The 20,665-nt window shown below is 36.8% G+C and overlaps 1 long non-coding RNA gene across 2 annotated transcripts; it reads left to right on the top strand.

Annotated features, from left to right (window-relative positions):
- Nucleotides 1–3,288: 3,288 nt before the first annotated feature.
- Nucleotides 3,289–15,922, top strand: LOC113331920. 2 transcript variants are annotated; one of them, XR_003351234.1, is made up of 3 exons: nt 3,289–3,352; nt 3,494–3,563; nt 15,860–15,922. It is a non-coding gene; the product is annotated as an uncharacterized LOC113331920 (long non-coding RNA). The 2 variants fall into 2 exon arrangements; XR_003351235.1 differs by having other exon boundaries at nt 3,291–3,322.
- Nucleotides 15,923–20,665: the final 4,743 nt, after the last annotated feature.

Raw genomic sequence — 20,665 nt, 5'->3', positions numbered from 1 at the left:
ATAACTTAGCAGCTTTTATATTATCTTTGCATTCTTAGTTGTTATTGTGATCTTGAGTACCCTTTATTACTTAGCACTATCAGTTCAACAGAGGAATCATTACTACTTAGTATTTGATTCTCTGATTTGTACACATTACGTAGACTACGGGAAAACGAGTAGTCACAATGAGAAAAGGTGGCTGTTGATTATGGCCACATCTCGTTGGCACCTTGTAATGGCATCGTGGCGCAATTGGCACTTGCCAGTGGCGTAGTAGCATGATTAACGCATGCCAGTGACATAATGGCACGACTGGCATATGCCAGCAACATAAAGGCGCAAATAGCGCTTGGTGTAGCCATGCCCGCTATATTTTGGCATATTGGTGTTAGACCCAAATATGGCTCGGAAACATTAGCTCCCGTTTCCTATCAAACTTAATACCCTAGGTAACATTATTTAGCATGGTTGGCATAGCAACTTTATCTAAATTAGGGTTTGGCGTACCAAAACCCTAATTAGCGTGTGTGGCATGTGGCCGCGGCACGATGACATTTTTTTTGCAGATGGTGTCATGGCCGCGCCAAAGGAATTATGGCAGGGCCATAATGCGGGAACGTCTATAGGCGCAAGGATGGACGTGGGTGGTCATAACACGTCGCTCTTTTAGGGTTTTATGGTCCCGCATGGCTCGTTGCACGTCGTGGGGTCAAAGTGGCGCAATTTTGGGCCACGACCAAGATTAGGGTTTCCACTAATGCCACTAAAGCAAAAACGTGTTTTCTGATAAGAATGCCATGGTTGGAGTCTGTTATGGCGTTGGAAACGAAAAAAAGTGGGCTAGCACGTAGCTGCGCTGTTTGTGGCACGTTGGCATTTTACTGCGGCGGAGTGGCATGTTGGCATGCCGATTAGCACGTTGGCGTGGCATGGCACGTTTGGCATGCTGATTAGCAATTGGCGTGGCATGGCACGTTTGGCATGCCATTAGCATGTTGGCGAGGAATGGCAGTTTGGCATGCCATTAACATGTTGACGTGGAATGGCAAGCTAATTGGCATTGTGTCCATTCGGTGTAATTTGCCTCTTTTAATACTGTGGCGGGTTTAGAGCGATCTGATTGGTCAATAGGAAATGGGTCCGGCCAATCATAGGGCGTGGACACATCTCTGGTGCGCTTGGCGTATTTAAAGCGACCTGATTGGTCGATGGAAAGAGGGCCGACAAGGTATGGGCCCGGACACACCTCATGTGCATGTGGCGGATTTAGAGCGACCTGATTGGTCGATGGGAAAGAGGAGGGACGACAAGAAGAATGGTGGCGTGGCCACATATCTAGTGCACGTGGCGGCTTTAGAGAGACCTGATTGGTCGATATGAAAGAGGGGGGTCCGGTAAAGCAACATGGGATGTGGCCATATGCGGGTGGCGCCTAAACTGTCCGGCCATGTGACATGGCCACACCTCCTTTTGTTGCTGCTCCTATTTTCTGTGGCTCCTCTTTTATTTCTTGTTTTCTGGTAGGACTTTGCTCCTACTAGCTCCATGGCGGATTACTTTCCTAGCTTCCCTAGGTTTGGCCTCAACCAATAGGGTTCGAGATATTTGCACAGGCGCAAAATGGCCTAAGTTTTGCAAATTAATTTGGTCAAAACTTGAATTTTGTGAGTTATCACAAAATTGAACAAATTCTGTGTGTTGACACAAAATCCTTTTATTCTCAGAGAGCAGTTAGCGCATCTTCTGATTGAGCCTTTTCATGCAGACCTTAATTTTGATACTTCGGGAAATTCGTGCTACTCAGCTGCGAGTGAACACTAATTGTCATGTCATACCAATACTAAGGGTTCAGATGGGGAATATAGCATAGGAAAGTAATTAATAAACCATACACTAATGAGTAATGTAGGCAAGAGTTTACAGAATGTTTGGGATTGTTGCTACATGCACCATTCTTAATAGATATACTGAATTGCTCAGTACATGTGTGAGTAGAGAGGCCCGAGCACTCATTACTTTAATATGGCTCAGTCCTTTTGCAGACGGCGCACTAAATATAAGGTTTTACATTTTTAGCCCTGAACTAAAAACCACCATCAACAAACATCTTATATGATTTGTGTGACACAATCATTTGATGTTAGCTTGGGAAGTTTTGTATTGATCATTCGATCACTAGAAAATTACTTGAAGCTAATGGTTTGTATGAGACAACCATTGTCGTCTTCCAAGGATGTTTCGATGATTGAAAGAGATCAGAACAATTACCCATGTCTGGATACAACACGGTATGCATACCTAGTATGTGAACTGTATTATGATGATTCAGGTCCGGAACTCTTGTTTGCGCACCTAGTATGCGAACGGATTTACCTGAGAAGGTCCGGAACTCTTGTTTGTGTACCTAGTATGTAAACGGGTTTACCTGAGTTGGGTCCGGAATTGATGTTCGCAAACCGGGTTTGCGAACGGCTTGACTAGGCCAAGGTCCGGAGCTGCTGTTCGTGTACCTGGTTGGCGAACACAGTGGTGAAGTTATAGAATCGGTTATGTATGATTCTCATACGCATGAACTAAAACATTTATGATTTAAGGAATGCAATCTTTGCAAACCGTGGTTAATGTTCATGAATTGATTCTTGTATAAATACTTCGTACAATTACGAATCAAACCGATTTCAATTCAATTAATTCATATATATTTCTATGAGATAGTGAAAAATTGAACAACTCTATTTGAAACACAATTAGGCTCATTTGATTATCTTTCATGATTGATTGATCTTCATAATTGATCTAGAAGTGTTAGATGAATACGGTTAAGACATAAGTGTTCATATGGCTAATTTCGGTTAACTGTTATTGAGCCAACTTAATATACACGTTTAGATATGGTAACCCATATCTAAATCAATGCTTACACAATAGTAGTGTTTGTTGTGTCACACAATGGCTGAGATATATTCATTTTTCTAACTAGTGGCTATGATCCCTCATGTATCATCAATATCCAATGGCGTTCCGCGAGATTAGCCCACGTATCACCTCACAGTATTTAATTCTCACTTTACTTATTAGTGTTTTTACTTCCTGTCAATCTGTGAAACCGCCTCCATGGAGATCAATCGAATGCCCCGACAAATGGTTGTTTGTATTCCTCATCTTCGCCGGGTAAAAAGAAGAAAATCTCTGTAAAATCATTCTCATTATATAAGGCTTCTAATCGACTTATAAATTATCACCTGTAGGAGTTGATCCTGCCAAATCAAAAACTCGATCTAGAAGATCGTTTAGCTATCTAGAGATATTTGTGTTGCTTTAACGATCTATTTTATCAGAGGTTCAAACTTCCAGCTATTTAATTTCTGGAGTATGGTTTTCGAATTTTTGATTATCGTTTTTGTTAATTTGAATGTATTGTGCAGGCTATATTTGATTATGGGTTTTCAAGACTTTATCCTTTAACAGTGTTATTAAACAATACTATTTTTCTGATGTTCTTCGTGAATAGGCAAAATTAGTTTTTCCCATCCTAAAGCTGAATCAAAGAAAGATCCAGAAGCGATTTGATAGAAAACCAGGTAACTCTAATTTTTGTAAGTTTTTCCCTCTTACCTTCTTTTCATCTTAATTACTCTTTAGTTAATTTTCCCCAAATTCATGTAATTTTTTTAGATTTCGTTTCTTGATTTCTTAGAGCTCATATTTTTAGTCAATTTATCTTGGTCATTGATGAATTATAGATTAACTTTAGACTGTTGAACCTTCCTTTACCAACTCAGCATCTTCATGATGCCACTCATTAAATGGGTAGTGTTAGAGCATTGCTCGGTCGAACTCGCATGCGTTGCTATCTCAAGCATGTTTGTCAATGTTAGTGATCAAAAATATAAATCTTTATTTCTAGCCTACATAGCTAAAGTTCTTAGATTATGATAGAAAGTGTAGTTGAGCTCAAGAACGCCATGGAAATCATCATACAAGACGAAGGACTACTCAAAGAACTGGTGGATCTTTATCGACTAAAAGGTATGTGGAGACTTGAACTTATCTGTCACTCAAAAGTCTATCTATTCTATCTCCTACTCTTGAGACAAAAGTCGTTTTGATATATAAACTTTCATTATACACATTTGCTATTACGAGCCGAGTTTATCCCGCTTATCTATTTCTCGAAATATGTGTTGGTAAGATTTCGCTTTAGCCGAATTCATCTTTACCTAGTTGAAAAAGCGGAGGTCTAACAACACCACCCAATATTTCGCTTAGCAATCTGTATGGACTAAATCCGAAATACTTTGCTAGAGAATCAACTAGACAGTCAGACTCAATCTAGATAAAAGTATCTCAAGGAGTTAATATCTCTATCTTGATTTGATTTTTACTCAAGCTAAAAACAATAGCGAGTCTTTATCAAATACAAGGAATACTTGGACGGTACCAAAGACCAATGTCCAAGGATCAATCAATATCAATCAACAACCAAAGGTTGGATTTCCAATTGATAATCACGAACGCACAACCTGTATTATTTCAATATATAAAATATAATGCGGAAAGAAATAACACAGACACCAGAAATTTTGCTAACGAGGAAACCACAAATGCAGAAAAACCCCGGGACCTAGTCCAGATTGAATACACACTGTATTAAGCCGCTACAGACACTAGCCTACTGCAAACTAACTTCGGACTAGGCTATAGTTGAACCCCAATCAGTATCCCACCGATCCAAGGTACAGTTATACTCCTACGCCTATGATCCCAGCAGGATACTACGCACTTGATTCCCTTAGATGATCTCACCCACAACCAAGAGTTGCTGCAACCCAAAATCAGACTTGATAATAAACAGATCTGTCTCACACAGAAAAGTCTAACAAAGGATAAATTTGTCTCCCAAAGATAAACCCTAGGTTTTGCTCCGTCTTAAGATATAAAATAAAGGTGAATAGGAAACAATTGATAATCCGGTCTTATATTCCCGAACAACAGCCTAGATTAATCAATCACCTCTCTACAATCCTTCCTGACTACACAAGCGGATTGTCGAGGAATCACAAACAGTGAGACGAAGATGTTTGTGACTTCTTTATCTTGCCCATCGGAGAACTCTCACGATCTCAAGCCAATCAATCGATTGTACTCGGACGATAGAAGATGTAAGATCAGATCACACAACTACGATAAAGTAGTATCGATCTGGCTTCGCAATCCCAATGAAGTCTTTAAGTCGTTGACCTGATTTTAGAGAAGAAAATCAAAGGTTAATGGAGATCGACTCTAGACGGCTCACTAGTAGCACACAGACGTGTGGGAATTAGTTTTGCACACTGCTAGATGTCTTCTTTATGTAGCTTTCAAATCAGGGTTTTGCCTTAGTTACAAAGCAATCCTTATTCACCGTTAGATGAAAACCTGATTTAGATTCAAGCTAATATTTCTCAACCGTTAGATCGAAAACTTAGCTTGTAACACACAGTTGGGTAGACGTTTACTGGGTTCGTGAAAACCATGCCCAAACGTGTACGTGTATGTTGGTTCAACATAGTAACCCAAAAGGTTAACCATATGAGCATTTCATATTAACCTTGTTCATATTCACCATAACTAGTTCAATTGACTCAAATGAACTAGTTAAAGAGTTGTTCAATTGCTATGAGATCTTATGTAACTACACAAGACACAATTGAAACAAAGATGATTCGATTCGATTGAATCGCCTCATGAACATTATAGCCACGGTTTTCATAAAACATTCCTTAGTAATTTAATGTTTCATGTTCAGAGCACATCTTTAGATCATAACCTCTTAAGTTCTTAAACAAGTTCGCGGACTTAAGTTAATCGGTTGAGTTTACCAAACTCAGCAGAAATTCTCGGAAAGAGAACTTCCGCCAGTTCGCGGACTGGGTTCGTGGACTGAGTTCACGGACTTAGCACACAAACGAGTTTTGGAAAATACAACAGAAATTCTCGGTCGAGAACTTCCATCAGTTCGCAGACTTGGCAAGCCAATTCCACAATCCTCCCGATTTCTCTTGATCAACAAAGTTCGAAAACTTCGGTTCAAGGAATGCATTGTTATGTAATGTAAACTCTCATTTCAATCAGTGAGACATTCTCAGAGGACGCTATGTAGCCGTTATTCACAGACTGATTCACGTCAGAGCAATTCTCAAGGTGATTGAAACTTTTCATGACTTTCGTCACTAGGTGAAGATAAACTTGATAAAAGCGAAACGCTTTACCAACACACGATTTCGAGATAAAAGATAAGCAATGAATGCTCAACTCGAAATATCAAATGTGTATGATCTAGTCTATATAGCATACGACTTTTGTCTCATAAGAAGTAGGAGATAGAAGAGATAGACTTTTGAGTGATAGATAAGTTCAAGTCTCCACATACCTTTTTGTTGATGAAGTTCCACGGTTCCTTGTATAGATCTTCGTCGTTGTATAATGAATCGCCATGAAGTCCTTGAGCTCAACTACACTTTTCTATCCTAGTCCGAGACTTAGCTATGTAGGCTAGAAATGAAGACTTATAGTTTTGATCACTAATATTGACAAAAATGCTTGAGATAGAAACGCATGCGAGGTTGACCGAGCTATGCTCTAGCAATCTCCCCCTTTGTCAATTTTAGTGACAAAACTATTAATACATATGGAATACAAAAAGATAAACTTTAGTGGCTCCTATTCCATAGTATAATCTTCAACGTTCCTTGAAATCTTCGTCCTTCCAAGTACTCCAATGATCCCAAAGGTTTTAGGTTTAGCACCATCGTTGTTGAAGATCCGTAGCGATAAGAATGAGAGAAATCGAGATTCTCGATCATTATTATACAGTGTCATAGTATTATTATATTACATCAAAGTCCAATTGTATCACGACTTTAATAATAATAATACGGTGATATGTATCACTCCCCCTTAGTCAATACTCCATATCATGGAAACCACTCCCCCTTACACAATGATCCGAAAACCATATGTATTTGTAGTGTGAACTACAGTATTTCTCCCCCTTTTTGTCAATAAAATTGGCAAAGGTACAAGAATGGGATCATAATGAAATTTCCACAAGAGACATTTCATGACCAAAAGAAAAATACATACCAACTTAATTTAGATGCAACCTAATAGCCGAAGCTAACAACATTCATCAAGGAGTTTTAAGATACAAGATAACCCCTATAAAATTCCACAGCCGTACTCCCTGCAAGATATTACCATTAAGCACAAGTTCAAAAGAACTCTCCCCCATTTGATGTCATTCCCGAGAGAACAACAAGAGCGACCTTAATTTCTAAAGAAAAGAAGGATTTTTTATTGGACACCAAAAACCATAGGAATGATTTTTTATATCCAAAGCTCAACCAAATTAACCACAAGTAAACCCATGATTAATTCAATTTAAATACGCAACTAAATAAAACCACAAAAATGATCAATTTAATTGAAAGTTCTCAACATAAGTAAACTCACAGAGCTACGACTAAGTCAATCATACGGAGATGACTAACTTAACCGTTCAAATACTCAACATAAGGAAAACCTTACGGAATATACGACTACATTAACCAATAGAACATGATAGTGTAGCCTTTCATATACTCAACACAAGAACTTGTGGAATATATGAAAACTCAACTAGATTAATTACAAGAGAACCTATAATTAATCTAATTGGAATACAACAACCAAAATAATCACGAAGTAATCAATTTAATTATTTCGGGCTCAACATAAGAGAACTTATGGAACCCCGACTAAGTTCATCGTAGAATATGAAAACCTTAACCGTACATGTACTCGACATAAGAAAGAAAACTTATGGAGTACTAACTAAATAACCAAACTAGTTGATTAATTTAGTTCCTAATGCTCGACATATAACATCTTATGGAACAACCAACAAAGCCAAGGTAAATCGACTTAGTTGTAAGGTGCTCAACATAAGACACACAATGGACTGATGGAGCCTTCACGGTACAACATAATAAAATGGATCAATTAAGATCAATACCGTGGATAACATACAAGGATCTATTCTATTTTGCATCATAACGACATAATAGACTTTATCCTTGTTGAACAAAAGATTTTATCCTATTTTTCCATCAAATACATGACTGCATAGGCATAACTTTTGTATATGTCAAAAGTCCATTCGTTCTTTCATCAATACGAATACCGATTCATGAACAAATTTACTTTTGACTGCAATATGGGACCTTCAAGTTCACGGACGTAAAAAATACATATCCCATAAAAATATTGCAATATCACAAACCATTAAAATACTGCAATAATCATCATCCTCCAAATATTTTTAGAATTTAATACCAATAAACCTAAAAAATAACATAAGAATATGAAAACAAAAATAGCTATGTGTAGTCACAATCATCGCTATTCAAAGCACTAGTTATTCTTCCAACTAATCCAAAAAGAAGACATACTAGGTATCTATACCTCTTAAAAATCATTTCACTTACCTTGAATATTCTTCTCGTATTCCCTATATTCTTCAATCTCATCTTCGATTAGGTCAATCCTTGATTCAAGACTATCCATTTTCTCTTCATGTCTTTTGGAAGACACTTCAAGTTCATTTTTCAGATCACGAACTTGTTCCAAAACGAGATTCATGGTTAGAGAGAGCTTATCAAACTGAGAGACAGAAGGGTTCTCATCAGAAGAATAGACATGTTTGTCATAGCACATCTCATTGTCAGAAGAATCAAAACGAATCTTCTTTGAGGGAAATAGAACTGTCCATACATCACTTTCTTTACTTGAAAGACTAGAGGAGGACATGATAGAGAGGATGAAATGAGAGTGCCGAATAGGTAGATCCTTTTAAAAGGAATACAGGTGTAGAATTCCCAGAAACACCCTTTTTACCAAATCCTAACAGAAGTTGGTTATAAAAAAAAATGAAGCCGTTCACGAACAAAACCTGAAAAAGCACAAAAAAAAATGTTACAGTCCCCTTGTATATTATGATTCTTGTATAAGAGGAAGAGAACACAAGAATCATTTTTCAACAAGATTACTGAGCATAAGGCCTCCAATCCAAGATTGGACTGGAATAATCTTTGCAAAGAGATAAACCACCCATTTCACTAGGTTTCTGCTTATCCATTGTGATCAGAGTTTTAGAAAACTTGACTGCAGATCTTTGCAAATTCTGCACCGTTTTTGAAAACACCTTTTGATGAAAGGTGGACTTCCTTTTTGTTTTCATCATACTACGGTTACCCAGGAATGACTGTTTTTATTTGACGTGCTAAGATGATCCTGAGGTGAACTCAACTGAACGAAGTGATTTGGTAGACTCTTTTTCGATAAACTCCTGGAGTTCAACACAAAATCAGGAGGGGTTTGTTGATCCAACACAGGCAGACATGTCACGAAGGAATCATGAGAATGATTTTCAGCAAAAATACTGAGAGACCAATCATAGATTTCCTCAGGACAATAATCAAGAGTATTCATCCATGCTTTAGTTATTTCTCTTATCTCCGTTTCAGGATTTTTCGAAGAGTCTTGAACACACATAAGACCAGTTTCATTTGTACGACTCTTCTTGGTATTCTTATCCTTTATATTGACTAACGAAATTTCCTTTTGAGACTTTCTTTTACTACGTCTGAGGATCTTCTTAAGTTTTTATACAAACAAAGACAACGTAGAAATAAAGCAATTCTCACTTTTCTCTTTCGTCAATTTTGGATGACAAGACTTATGATCAGGAGCGGTGACACGGTTTCCAAGCAAATGATGATCGTCTCTTGCCATATATTCGCGATCGAAAATTCTAATTTTTCCGACCAGTGTGTTTCGTGAAAGAGTATTAAGGTTATTTCATTCAATGATGGCATGTCTTTTAGATTCGTATCTGGATGGCAGCGATCGAAGGATTTTCATCACAATTTCCTTTTCAGGAATTGTCCTACCTAATGCACATGATGCATTAACAATTTCAGACAGTTTATGATAAAAATCGTGGAACGAATCTTCTTATGTCATAGAAAGGTCTTCCCATTCGGAATTAAGGTTTTGACGCCTAGCTTCCTTTTCACTGGGGTTACCTTCAAATACGCTTTCTAAAGTATCCCAAGCTTCTTTAGACGTAGTGCATGAGACCACATGATGTCTAAGGTTTGTGGAAACAACATGTAGGATGACGTTCAACCCGTCGGAGTTTTGCCTTGCAGCAACTAACTCAGAAGTATTGTACATACATAAATTTTTTGGTACAACAACATCTCTTTCCATAACAATGGGAGTCTCATAGCCATTCACAACACATATCCATGATTGGAAGTCACGCGACTAAAGAAAAGTGCGCATAGCAAATTTCCACCATAGATAGTTTGAACCATCGAGGACTAGTGATACGTTAGTAGAGATAGCACCTCTGTCCATAGAGTCAGATCGCTACAAACACAGACTTGTTAGGTCTTGAACGTGTTTGCCTGCTCTGATACCAATTGAAAAAGCGGGGGTCTAACACCACCACCCCATATTTCACTTAGCAATCTGTATGGACTAACTCCGAAAAACTTTGCTAGAGAATCAACTAGACAGTCAGACTCAATCTAGATAAAAGTATCTCAAGGAGTTAATATCACTCTCTTGATTTGATTTTTACTCAAGCTAAAAACAATAGCGAGTCTTTATCAAATACAAGGAATACTTGGACGGTACCAAAGACCAATGTCCAAGGATCAATCAATATCAATAAACAACCAAAGGTTGGATTTTCAATTGATGATCACGAACGAAAAACTTGTATTATTTCAATTATATAAAATATAATGCAGAAAAGAAATAACACAGACACCAGAAATTTTGTTAACAAGGAAACCGCAAATGCAGAAAACCCCCGGGACCTAGTCCAGATTGAATACACACTGTATTAAGCCGCTACAGACACTAGCCTACTGCAAACTAACTTCGGACTGGACTATAGTTGAACCCCAATCAGTCTCCCACCGATCCAAGGTACAGTTGTACTCCTACGCCTCTGATCCCAGCAGGATACTACATACTTGATTCCCTTAGCTGATCTCACCCACAACCAAGAGTTGATGCAACCCAAAATCACAGACTTGATAATAAACAGATCTGTCTCACACGGAAAAGTCTATCAAAGGATAAATATGTCTCCCACAGATAAACCCTAGGTTTTGTTCCGTCTTAAGATATAAAATCAAGGTGAACAGGAACCAATTGAAAATCCGGTCTTATATTCCCGAAGAACAGCCTAGATTAATCAATCACCTCTCTACAATCCTTCCTGACTACACAAGCGGATTGTCGAGGAATCACAAATAGTGAGACGAAGATGTTTGTGACTTCTTTATCTTGCCTATCGGAGAACTCTCACGATCTCAAGCCAATCAATCGATTGTACTCGTACGATAGAAGATGCAAGATCAGATCACACAACTACGATAAAGTAGTATCGGTCTGGATTCACAATCCCAATGAAGTCTTTAAGTCGTTAACCTGATTTTAGATAAGAAAATCAAAGGTTAATGGAGATCGACTCTAGCGGCGCACTAGTAGCACACAGACGTGTGGGGATTAGTTTTGCACAATGCTAGATGTCTCCTTTATATAGCCTTCAAATCAGGGTTTTTCCTTAGTTACAAAGCAATCCTTATTCACTGTTAGATGAAAACCTGATTTAAATTCAAGCTAATATTTCTCAACCGTTAGATCGAAAACTTAGCTTGTCACACACACTTGGGTAGACGTTTACTGGGTTCGTGAAAATTATGCCCAAACGTGTACGTGTATGTTGGTTCAACATAGTAACCCAAAAGGTTAACCATATGAGGATTTCATATTAACCTTGTTCTTCTTCACCATAACTAGTTCAATTGACTCAAATGAACTAGTTAAAGAGTTTTTCATTTTCTATGAGATCTTATGTAACTACACAAGACACAATTGAAACAAAGATGATTCGATTCGATTGAATCGGCTCATGAACATTATAGCCACGGTTTTCATAAAGCATTCCTTAGTAATTTAATGTTTCATGTTAAGAGCACATGTTTAGATCATAACCTCTTAAGTTCACAAACAAGTTCGCGGACTTAGCACACAAACGAGTTTTGGAAAATCCAGCAGAAATTCTCTGTCGAGAACTTTCGTCACGGACTTGGAAAGCCAATTCCACAATCCTCCCAATTTCTCTTGATCAACAAAGTTCGAAAACTTCGGTCCAAGGAATACATGGTTATGTAATCTAAACTCTCATTTCAATTAATGAGACATTCTTAGAGGATGCTATGTAGACGTTATTCACAGACCGATTCACATTAGAGCAATTCTCAAGGTGATTGAAACTTTTCATGACTTTCGTCACTAGGTGAAGATAAACTTGATCAAAGCGAAACGCTTTACCAACACACGATTTCGAGATAAAAGATAAGCAATGTATGCTCAGCTCGAAATATCAAATGTGTATGATCTAGTATATATAGCATACAACTTTTGTCTCATAAGAAGTAGGAGATAGAAGAGATATACTTTTGAGTGATAGATAAGTTCAAGTCTCCACATACCTTTTTGTTGATGAAGTTCCACGGTTCCTTGTGTAGATCTTCGTCGTTGTATGATGAATTGCCATGAAGTCCTTGAGCTCAACAGGCTAGAAATCAAGACTTATAGTTTTGATCACTAACATTGAAAAACATGCTTGAGATAGCAACGCATGCGAGGTTGACCGAGCTATGCTCTAACACTAGTGACGAAAGTCATGTTATGTTTCAATCACTTTGAAAATTGCTCTGACGAAAAATGGTATGTGAATAAAGGCTATATCCGTCCTCTGAGAATGTTTCAATGATTGAAATAAGAGTTTAGATTTCATAACCATTGGTAGGATATAAGCATTGTTGTGGAAACACATATATGTATAAGTCCTTATTCCTTGAACCAAAGTTTGCGAACTTTGTTGATCAAGAGAAATGGAAGTGGCGTGAGCCAAGTCCGCGAACTTGCAGATTTTCTCGGCCCGAGATTTTCTGATGGAGTTTGTGTACTCCTTCCATGAGCTTAAGTCCGCGAACTTGAGAAGGTTATATCTAAAGTCGGTTGTTCTTGAACTAATGTTTAAATAAACTAAGGAATGATTTTGCAAACCGTGGTTATAAAGTTCATGAACCGATTCGAGTGAATCAAATCGATTTTTCTTCAATTGTGTCTTGTGTAGTTACATAATATTTCCTTGCAATTGAACAACTCTCTAAATAGTTCATTTGAGTCATTTGAACTAGTTATGGTGAAGAAGTTGATATGAGAGTAATCATATGACTAACCTTTTGGTTGACTTGTTGAACCAAAAAATGTTAATGTTTGGGTACGGTTCATAAACCCAAAATTGGACATTTCATTTGTGTGTGACAAGCTAAGTTTTCGATCTAAGATATTAGCTTGAATCTAATCAGGTTTTCATCTAACGGTGAATATTGAATGCTTTATTACTAAGATAACATTGATTGCAAACCCTGATTTGAAAGTGTATATAAGGGAGAACTCTAGCAACTGGGAAACCTAATCCCCACACATTCTATGTGATACTAGTTGTGCTAAGCTAGAGTCGATGCTCCTTTAACCTTTGGTTTCTTCTTCTAAACCAGGTTAACGACTTAAAGACTTCATTGGGATTGTGAAGCCAAACCGATACTACTTTCTTGTAGTTGTGTGATCTGATCTTGCATCTTCTATCGTTACGAGTAAGATTATAATAATTGGCTCGAGATTTATATCTCCGATAGGCAAGATAGAAAAGTAATCACAAACAAACTTCGTCTCATCGTTTGTGATTCCGCAATATCTTTTTTCGCTGCGTCGATTAAGATTATTGTGAGGTGATTGATAATATTAAGCTGTACTTCGGGAATATAAGTCTGGTATTATTGATTGGTTCTTGTTCACCTTGATTTATCAAAAGACGGAACAAAACTCGTAGGTATATTCGTGGGAGACTGATTTATCTATTACCGTAGACTTTTCTGTGTGATACAGATTTGTTTATTAAAGTCTTCGACTTTGGGTCGTAGCAACTCTTAGTTGTGGGTGATATCGGCTAAGGGAATCAAATGCGCAGTATCCTGCTGGGATCAGAGGCGTAGGAGCATAACTGTACCTTGGATCAGTGTGAGATTGATTGGGGTTCAACTACATTCCAGACCGAAGTTAGTTTGGAGTAGGCTAGTGTCTGTAGCGGCTTAATACAATGTGTGCTCAATCAGGACTAGGTCCCAGGTTTTTTTTTTTGCATTTGCGGTTTCCTCGTTAACAAAACTCTGGTGTCTGTGTTATTTCTATTCCGCATTATATTTGTTTATATAATTGAAATATCACAGGTTGTGTGTTGTTCAATCAATTAGAAGATCCGACCTTTTGGTTGTTGATTTAACTTGATTGACACTTGGATATTGGTCTTTGGTACCATCCAAGTTATCTCTCTTTGATAAAGACTCACAAATTTCTATTTGCTTGAGTAAAGATCAAATCGAGAGATTGAGATATAAACTCTTTGATATACTTTTATCTAGATTGATTCTGACTGTTTAGTTGATTCTCTAGAAAGTATATTGGAGTTTGTCCATACAGATTGCTAATCGAATTGTTGGGTGTGATTGTTGTACCCCCACTTTTTCAGGTAGGTTTCTAAAATATGGAAACATATTGGCTCCTATAGTATTGTATTTGTTTTGTGGTATATGGTTGAACATTGTTTTGTGGTTTAAAGCATCAAGTTAAGTTGTTGTCACTCCTGAAGCACAGTCAACTTTTTCTTTTGTTTTCTTTGTCATTAGAAGCAAATTTTCATTTGATCAGGAAAATATAAACACCCATTGGAGTACCCTCTCATTTGTTACTAACAGATCATTCCCTATATTGAACTTCTTTATATGCAATAAAGCTTGGAGTTAAGCGACTATTACAAATTAGAGGAATACATTTGATTTCTCTTTAGGCTTTTTTGTATCTTTCTTTGTTCTCCAACAAATTGTTTCTGCATCATATGCAGTTCTAATTTTAAATATTCGATCACTAAATTTTGTGATATTGATCGTAGTGTAATGATTGAACATGTCTGTATGTATTAGTACTAAAAGGTACCCTCCGAGGTGTTCAACATGTTATAATTTAGGAAACCACACTTTGGATTGTGTTGCATCTCATCCATTTTATTGAGATCCCAGACCAACTGGAATTTAACAACTCGGGGTTTTGCATTTTATTAAGATATAACAACAAATTCTTAACTTTAAATTTGGTCTTCAGTTATTTATTTATTGTGTATGAATGGAAATCTCTCAAACGTTATCCTCTTTACCAACTGCTCCCTCTTGAATTGTCTTCCTTTTAGAACATCTACTCATGACTTTGTGTAGAGGTTTTACAAAAATCGTTAACTATAGGAAAGAAAAATTGCATCGCAAATTTCATCAAGCCCCTCAAGAACAACTCCCAAAATATGTACGGCACTTTCAACAGGGTGCACAATCGTGAGGAAGCAAACCTTTTGTTATTCAGATGACAATCTGCAAGTTCACGCTTTCAATATCAACGGGCTATAGAGCATATGAGAACCTATTTAACTCTCTAGAGGTTCTTATCCCTGACGTAGTCACATCAAGAAATATTAGTAGCTCCCGTTACTGTTAGACATATTCTACATCATCTTTTATTTACTTACTATAGAAAGTTATACTTTATAATTGAATTTTATGCTTCTGTGACTGTTATTAGCATCTGTGTCTTGATGGGTTGTTATCATGTGTAAAAGAGCAACTGTCTGACGTCTGGTATGAAACTAATTTGATTGCAGCATGGACCAATATATGGAAAAGACATACTATAGACGACATCATTGATCACGAATAGCTGCAAAGCAATCGCCCTTCTGGAAGGTAAGGAAATTGATGTTGCAATTCTAGCTAGCTTATAGTTATGGCCTTAATGTGGTAATGAAAAATCTTTGATCTTCTTTTTATTCAGTGACTTGCACCATTTAATTATAACAATCTGTTATGCATTTAATGGCTGCTCCATATAATATCTCAGGCGATTAAAACAACAACGTGGTCTGTATATCTCTGATTAACGATTCAGGTCCTCTGTTCATCCAGTTCTTATGTTAAACCTCTTCACATCCAATTGTGTTGGAATTTATATACTACATCTATTCAATCACTACAGATAACTTCTTTTTTGTTTAAATTTTAGGCAAAAAGGGTGTTAATAAGAGCACCCATAGGTTAACCTAATTATGCTACTATAAAGTTGTTCAAGTGTACATGAAGAATGCTACTAACAACCCTTGCTTTGTTTAGACAAACTTTCTATTATCTGTCATGAAAAATTCTGTAACCTATCTCAGTCTGTTGTAATCATACACCTCTGAATCATATAAATATATTATTATTCTCAAAAAACAATTAGCTTCAATGCATGTTTGTTTATTTATTTTTAGATCTGAACCACTTCTTAACTTCAATGCATTTGCAAATATGTAATATTTTTAGCTCGCTTTATTTGACACCATCAGAAGGTGTACATGGACTGTGTGGATCAATAAACCCGAAGGAGCTATGCATGGAAAACGGAATCTTAAAAAAAGTCTATCCGACGTTCTCTGCAGAGAGAGAGACTTATAGCCGACATTTTGGTTTTCTTAAACGGTCAACAACTGAAAACAAATCCACTGAGAACTTAGTATGCAAGGAAATATGCTGCATGAAATATGATTGCTAAATGATCGCTTGATGTGCAATGGACGGTTACTATATGGTTCAGCAGTAACAAAGTTATTAATTTGTGTTGTTTCTCGATTTGAGATTGATCAAAACCACCGATAAATGAGTATTCGGAGTGTGCCCCTTTGGCTCTAGGCTGCAATGCACCGAGATGTCTCCAATAAAGCGAACAAACAATGACAACTAAAATAAACAAACCCAGCTTATTACCCTAACGGCACGGGTCATTCCCTAGTATAAGTATATTTCGTTTGTGTGTAAGAAGCTAATACCATCTAATGGTGGAGATCGATTGCTTTATTTCTAAGCTGACTTAGCTTGAATCTTAAATCGGGATTTCATCTAACGGTGAACATTGAATGCTGTGTTACTAAGCTATCTTTGCTTTGTTACTAAGCTATCTTAGCTTTGATTGAAAGCAACCCTGGTTTGAAAGGATATATAAGGGAGAACTCTAGCAACTAGAAAACCTAATCCCGGCACATTCCTGTGTCCTAGTTGCGTACTAGAGTCGATTCTCCTTTAACCTAGGTTTTTCCAAAACCATTAGGTTAACGACTTGAAGACTTCATCTGGGATTCGTGAAGCCAGATCCAACTATTTTCTCTGTAGTTTCATATTCTGATCTTACTTGTTCTATCGTATTGAGTTTTATCTTCTCGAGATTACTAAGATATAAAAAGTAATCACAACAGTTCTTTGTCTCAGACTCTTGTGATTCCGCAATAACTTTTCCTGTTAATCAGTTGGGTTATTGTGAGGTGACTAATATTTCTAGGCTGCTCTTCGGGAGTATAAGACCGGATTATTAGTTGGTTTCTGTTCACCTTGATTTTATCAAAAGACGGAACAAAAACCGAATAAAGAATAGACATATCTTCGGGAGACAAATTTGTTTATAAGTCTCCGACTTTGGGTCGTAGCAACTCTTAATTGTGGGTGAGATCAGCTAAGGGAATCAAGTGCGCAGAATCCGTCGTGGTTCTAGAGGCGTAAAGAACACGACTGTACCTTAAGCGGTGTGAGACTTAGTTAGGTCTCAACTACATTCCATTCCGAAGTTAACTTGTAGTAGGCTAGGATCTGTAGCGGCTTAATACAGCGTGGTGTTCAAATCTGGACTAGGTCCCGGGGTTTTTCTGCATTTGCGGTTTCCTCGTTAACAAAATTTCTGGTATCTATGTTATTTCTTTTCCGCATTATATTTGTTTATATAATTGAAATATCACAGGTTGTGCGTAGTTCAATCAAATCCAATCTTGTTTGTTGGATAGAACTTGATTGACACTTGGGCATTGCTCTTTGGTACCGTCCAAGTTATTTCTCATATCAATCAGGCTCACAGATTTCTATCTGTTTGATTTGCTGATTGCATTGAGAAAGAGATAAAAACTCTTCGATATAATTCTTGATTAAGTCTCACTTTTAAGTTGGTGCTCTCGAAATTAAATTGGATTTTAGTCCATACAGATTGCCTAACGAATTATTTGAGTGTGGTTGTTATACCTCCCGCTTTTTCAACCTCGTATGTCCGCAAGACTTCCGCAACATACAAATCTCTGTTCCAAAACCATTACCCGTCATGTTTTAATATAACTGACCCAAATAATTCCAAATCTACGAAAAAGTTCGATTAAAGGCCCATCAAGTCTATACTCGAATTGACTAATTGAATCAAAATTGCTAACCCTATATTGTTTCATAATCAGTTCACAATTTTCCACATTTGATTTACTTTTCAATGAGATCAAATAATCAGTCTTTAATGATGGCAGTCGCTCTTTATTCATTAGTATAATCTCCTCTCGTCACCAGAAGGGCTTACAATTCAGAAATTAAAAAAGAATAAGGACTAACTAGTAAGTTGTATAATTGATTTTTTTTTTAATTGCAGGTGTATCCTTATCCGTTAATAATCTAATCCTACGGTCTACAATATGCTAGCTTAGGAAACGGCTGTACACTGCCCCGTGGGATAGCATGACCCTTAAGTTTTTAGATTTAAGTTCAAAAACAAACATAAAAAATCAAAACAGAAAACTCAAGTTTATGGTGATTTCTTAGTTCCACTCACCGAAAACCATTGAAAATAAAAAAAAAAAAAAAAACACCTAAATCATAAAATCGAACTAAATAAACACCCAAATACCGGATATAATTTATTGACCTAAAATTAAACCCAACACATAAAACTATAATAAAAAGATGAAACTATACTTAGGTTTATTACGATTATCGATAACTCTCATAATGGTACTTCCACCTGTAGTAGTATAAGTAAAAGTCATTAAAAACAAACCGAACCTAATTATCGATCTAACATGATGCACATAAACTTTATTGAACTTAATTGACTTACATAAGATCAGCTGTACTTGGTCGAGTTTTAATGGCAATAGAGTTTTAATGATAACAGAGATTTTTTCAGATCTAAATAAAAAAGAAAATAAAGTAGAGATAAAAAGAATAAGTAGAGAAATTTTTATGGTTAGAAAAGGTGTGGACCTAAATCAATACACTTCTAAGGAGGTCAGAAATCAGGCTGAATAAGAGTCAAAAGTGTTTCTAGAACACTTGTGACTCGCATGCTTATAATATGCGGCGTTGCTAATAACAACTATATCCGATCCATTATGAGCTTAGCAACAGAAAATGGTCGTTGCTAAAATTCAACGGTTGTTTTTTCTTTTTTGCTAAATAACAACAACTCTTGCTTTGTTGCTATTTTGGGTTGCTATACTGCTAATGGTGTAGTGAGTAGTCGACTTTACTTCATGATCCTGTGTCAACTAACTAGAAGTGAACGAAACATAACTCGAAACCAACCCGAAATCTTTTCTAAAGAAAAAGCGTCTTCTTTTTCTGGGATGTTGGTTGCTATACTGCAAATAGTGTAGCGAGTAGTAGACTTTACTTCATGATCCTGTGTCAACTGACTAGAAGTGAGCGAAACATAACTCGAAACCAAACCAAAATTTTTTCTAAAAAAAAAATCATCTTCTTTTTCTGGGATGTATCCCAACTCAGATCTCCTTGAGCTGGAAAACCCGCCTCCAGATTCACTTTCATGAATTAAAAGTCAAATTTGGAGTTACATACCCATTATTTACACTAGCGGCAACGTCTTCAACATCCACAGTATGACCATTACCATTACACTCTCTTAATCCAATTATTCCATGTCATACAAAACTGACATCCCATCAAACTGTTCAACATTCTATCTGTCCAAATCAAGAAAACTGATAGGGTTAATTAAGCAGCTAATAGGCATTTTCTTAGGATCTTCTTTTCTGCTAGTGTTCTCATTTCTTCTAGCATAAGTGTAAGCATTGGTTGGAGATATTATTTCCAGGATTTCATCAAGATTCAGACTCTTCCCATCCATCCCCTGTTTTGCCCAATGAAGTTAAAGTAAGGTCTAGAATTGGCTCAGAAAACCAATTCATTCCTAAACCTTGCAACCCTTGTCTTTACATAACTTACCTTGTATTGATCTAGAGTTGAAAAATGATCTTGAAAAACTATCATTCCTCTCCTAATTTACCTATAACACCTATATTCACCTAGACATAATCTTCTCGTTATCAATCTTACTAAATATTTGGTTCTTATTAGGAGTCCAATTAGGCTTTTTCTTTGCCCCTTTCTTAAAGCATCTACTAAGAGAGTGTCCAAAGGAAGCACATGTGATACACTTAGGTAGTTTCCATTGGTATTTTACCGGTAACTTGATATATAACAACCACACCATCAATCACAAGCGGAATACGTGTAGGGAATGAACAATCAATTCTTACCTTAGTGCATATCCTAGAAAATGTAGGGCTCTCTTTTCTCAATGTAACTAAGACCTAAAAAAATGCAGAGGAATATTA

The sequence above is a fragment of the Papaver somniferum genome, chromosome 1 (assembly GCF_003573695.1).
Source record: "Papaver somniferum cultivar HN1 chromosome 1, ASM357369v1, whole genome shotgun sequence".
Lineage (NCBI taxonomy): Eukaryota > Viridiplantae > Streptophyta > Magnoliopsida > Ranunculales > Papaveraceae > Papaver > Papaver somniferum.
This window is presented reverse-complemented; position numbering and strand designations above follow the sequence as displayed.